Genomic DNA, 4851 nt, shown 5'->3' with positions numbered 1-4851 from the left:
ATGCATACCACGCAATGATACTTTAGGAAGAAACCTATCTGAGCTGTAGTATCGGGTAGCGACCATAACTTGGCATGCACCAAGAATAGCCCTCCCACTACGTTCCTAAAAGCCAGGATGGGTTAAGGGTAACTAAAGGTCCTTGAGCTCCGACGCACCCAAAGATACATGCATAAACCTCTCCCATGCAAAAGAGGTACACAATAACCAGTGGAGGCCTAACTCAAGTGTGAACTTCATTTTGACCAACCCCAAGCATGCACAAGGGGGGTCTCCATGACTATGCCACTCCTAGTCTTAAGTGTTCTTGAATCCAGGAATAGGATTCGTCCTTCAATTTTCCCAAAACGCCCCTGAAAAATAAAACAAACAAAACAAAACAATAGAAAACATTTAAGTGATTCCTAAACTTTTAAGGTAACCCCTCTTTTATCGAATTATCCCCAGCAGAGTCTCCAGTTCTGTAATACGGTGAACTGACTTTTTATCGATCGAAATGTCGCGGTTAAGCAAGAGTCGCCATGGACTTTTATTTTATCCAAACAAATTCAGAAAGGCTAAAAGAAACAGAAAAAACCTTTTAAGAAATCTAAGTTCGGGGGGTAATTTATGCAAAGGGAAGGTGTAAGGCACCCTTTGCATCCATGGTTTTCCATGGGCTCTTAATTGCTTTGCTTGCTCGTTTGTTTTTAGAAAAAGTAGATGAAAGAAAAAAAGTGGACTTTAGCTCGTAAATGAGCGTAGCCAGTTTTTTGAAGAATTGTGAGAAAGAATATGAACATTGAGCATTGCAAAGCAATTAGGGGCAATTACCTTAAACTCAGATGGTAGGTCTCTTTTTAGCCTTTCAGAATGAAAGGGTCAATCCTTGCCATAAGAGGGCAGGAAGCCTTTCGTTTGGAGGTTGAAGGGTCGTCGAGTTATCGTTCGCCCAAAGACTGACCCATGCCATAGAGGGGCAGGTAGTCTAAGGGGAAGGATCAGAATAAGCCTTTTCGTATGCAGCCAGAAGATACCTCAGCCTTTTTCCGTAGGCAACTTCCGAGGGTCGAGGTCATATTTGTGTACCGAAGGCAACATCATTTAGGGTCGTATGACCTTTAATTATCGAGGCAGCATGGCTGAGGTATCCTCAAATTCGAGGGACATGACTTATTCTGCAAAAAACACAAAGGCAACAGGCAACAGGCAACAGGCAACAGGCAACAGGCAACAAGGCAACAGAGAGGGTTACCCAAAAGCGTGCGTGTGTGCACCAATCACGTGGTTATATTCAGATAATATTTATCTTGTAATTAGTGATTCTAATGGATTCAGAGTTGCACTCCCTAAATTACTAACCACGCAGTATATAAAGCAATAAAGGGGAAGGGGAAAATGAAACCAGCGGATCCCAACAGGGTTTGACATAAGTAATAATAAAAGCCATAAAATAAGATAAGGTTTAGGGTTACCAAACTCGTAGCCTTGGCAGTTCACAAACCCTCAGATTTGATCTGATATGGTTGATAGGGCGCTTTTAAGGTTGATCCTGAAAAGAGGCAAGGCAAAAAAAAAAAATGAAAGCGACACAAAACCCTAATTTATAAGATAAATCAAATATAATTTAAATTAAATTAACTAGAATTACTCAACTTCGGGTTTTTGAAGGCGCGTGATCGGGAGAAATCATGTTGCTAACCTTGAAAAGGCATAGAAAATAAATAGATCAGTGTATGGCATGATCTTGTAAACCCTGTTTAGGGTATGAAATTAAATAAGAAAATATAGATGATTTAATTAATTATTGGTCTCATGACCTAATTAATTAAATCGGGATAATAAAATTAAATCGAGTGTAAACATAATTTTTTTTTAGGAATTTTGGAATTAAAATAAGGTATTTATGAATTTTGAAATAACATAGGTGTTATACCCCAAAATTTGCCCACTTCTTTTTTTCAGGAAAGTTTCAATATGAAAATTAAGAGTCTCATATAAACATGGATTTTTTCAAAATATCCTGACATATGAAGAACTTGGTTTTCAGAATTTTTCTTACACAGTAACTTGGCTTACAGTGGAATTTATTCTTACGCAAACGCCAAATACTGTTCTTTACTTCACAAATACTATTTATTTATTTTACAGATAAATAGTACTAACACAGTTCATGCAGGGTTAAATCTTTTTGCAGGCACAAAAATCAGGTACGCTTAACTGCCTCCTATACAGACAGTCCCTAATCAGGGTTTTTTCTTGTTTTAACAGGAGCAACAAGTTTTGAGAGCTCAAATGGATTTCATATACATCCATACATCTCAAAGTACCATCATACAAATTTTCAAACTTCAATTCACTCAGACGCACCGTCAGCAGCTCAAACAGTCAACAGACGACCCGTTTGACCAAAAAAGTCAACTGACAGTCAAAAATGAAATTTTTTGTCAAAGTCCATATTTTGTCAAAGGATTCAACATTTGATCATTGGATGATCACAATTCATCAAGGAAAGATCAAAAATCAACAAAACCCTAAGATTCAAAATTAGGGTTTTTGCCTGAAAAGTCAACTCAACTTTGACTGATCATAACTCTCTCATCCTTCATCCAAAAAATGTCAACCAAAGCTCATTTTGAAGGAAATTCAATTATCTTTCAAATGCAATTGATCCCATGGTCATAGCATTCACCATTTGAAAAATATGGCCAAAGACATTACAGGTCATTTTCAAAGTCAACAAAAAGACACTTTTTTCAAATGGACACACAAGGAGAACCAAAAATCATTTTGATATGAGACCAAAGACATTGGTTAGAGGACTCTTTGAGGTTTCCAAAAAGTGCAAGATCTCCTTCATATGACAAAAATTGAAGGATTTACACCTTGTTGAAGTTGGCTAAATTTTGGGGAAAATGCATGAAATCAACATTGCTCAAAAATGTTTTTTTTCCAAATGAGTCCAAGTTTTTTATGGTCCAAACATCTTTGCCATGTTACTATGGGCCTCCCACGACCAAGACAAAGCCCACATCTTTATTGGCCATTTTTTGCATAATTTTATCTTACTTTAAGATTAAAATTAAAAGGAAAATGCATGGATAATGGTTGCTTGGCCTCCAAGTATGACTCACTTCAAGGAATCTTCATTTTTTCTGCAAGAATTGAAGAGCAAGACAAGAGCATTGAATGGAGTCAAGCTTGGTCAACAATTCAAAGATTTTTAATATTTTAAAAATCAAACTTTCAACAAAGACAACAAAGCTTCTTAGCTTGAGTTCCAAGCAACTTTGGGCTATAAAAGAAGCATCATACTTCAGCAAAAGGGAGGACACACGAAATAGGGCAAGAGTATAGCAAGAAATATCACAAAAATTCTCAAAATTTGCATATACTTTGTAATTTTCAAATTCAAATTTCCAATCAATATCAATACCAATAAACACTTCTAATCATCTCCTCAAACATTATAGAGTAAGATTGAGCTCTAAATATAGACATATGAGAGTCGTATAAAGCACTTAAAGCTCTTCATGTACATATGAGCTTTATTTTCGTTTTTATATGCAACTAATTTCACTGCAAACTAACCACCCTAACATCCTTATGGGGACCTATATGTGTGATCTGGGCCTTAGCATGAGTGTTCCAACGTGAGGATCAGGCTCCACCATTAAAACGAGTCCATGAGTGTTTTAAGCTTCATCTTCTTCGTATCCATAGCTAGGAGCTTCAAACCTTAAAACAAATGACATATTTGGATTCAGGACACTCTAATTAGTGGATCTGGGTCCACTTGTTTCTATTGCTAACTCGTATTTTTTGCAGGTTCATAGGTTGTTAAAAAACTGGAATTTTAACGTCCAAATAGGGGAGGTTAAAAACCCCCGCTATTTGAAGCTGAAAACCTCACTTCTGGAGGTTGAAGACGACCACGCGTCCAAGCGTGGTTCGTCTGACTTTTCAGCGCGCCAAGGTGGCCCTTCCCTCAAATCTTATTCGCTGGTCAATCCAGCGTGGGCCCCTGCAAAGACTTTGAATCCCCTTGGATTCAGTGTACACCATCATACCATGCACCTACAAATCTGTGCCCTTGGATCAATCTCAAAGCCAATCCAACGCCTCACACATGCAAGCTCACCACGCTCCTTCATTAATTGCCACACCAGATCAGTATCCTTATATTTTTTAATTTTATTTTCTATTTTTATTTTAGTTTCTTTGATAAATTAATTAAAAATAGTTAAAAACTTCCAAAAATTCCACAAAAAATATTTTAAACTTCTAAAATAATATATTATTTTATGAAACAAAAATATTTTATTTTTCTTCAAAATTTCAATATTTTTCATAATTAATTAGTATGTATTTGTATATTTGCTTATTAATTATTTTAATTAGTCAAAAAATCATAAAAAAAATTGTTCTTTGTGTTAAATATTGTTTATATATCATAAACTAATTTTGTACATATTTAGGATAATTTTCTCTTTAAGTTTTAATTATTTGTGTAATTATTTGCATAATTATGTTTTGATTAACTTAAAATATCCAAAAACAAATTTCAAAAATTCCAAAAAATTTAGTTTTGTTCTAAAATCAATTAACAAACCTTTTGTACATATTTTTAAACTTATTTGCTAGGTTTAATCATATTTCCATCTTTTCTTTATTTTAAATTAATTAATAATGCATTAATAATATTTAAAATAAATCACAAAAATACAAAAATATGCCTTTTATTTCTTGCAATTTAAAATTCCTAGATAAATGTATAGGATGTCAAATTCATGTAAATAGGCTAGTTTACATTTCCCGCACAATCGATGTAATAGCGTAGATTTACTTTCTGCACTTTACATTTCCGCATTT

The sequence above is a fragment of the Vicia villosa genome, unplaced genomic scaffold, assembly GCF_029867415.1.
Source record: "Vicia villosa cultivar HV-30 ecotype Madison, WI unplaced genomic scaffold, Vvil1.0 ctg.003701F_1_1, whole genome shotgun sequence".
Classification (NCBI taxonomy): domain Eukaryota; kingdom Viridiplantae; phylum Streptophyta; class Magnoliopsida; order Fabales; family Fabaceae; genus Vicia; species Vicia villosa.
This window is presented reverse-complemented; position numbering follows the sequence as displayed.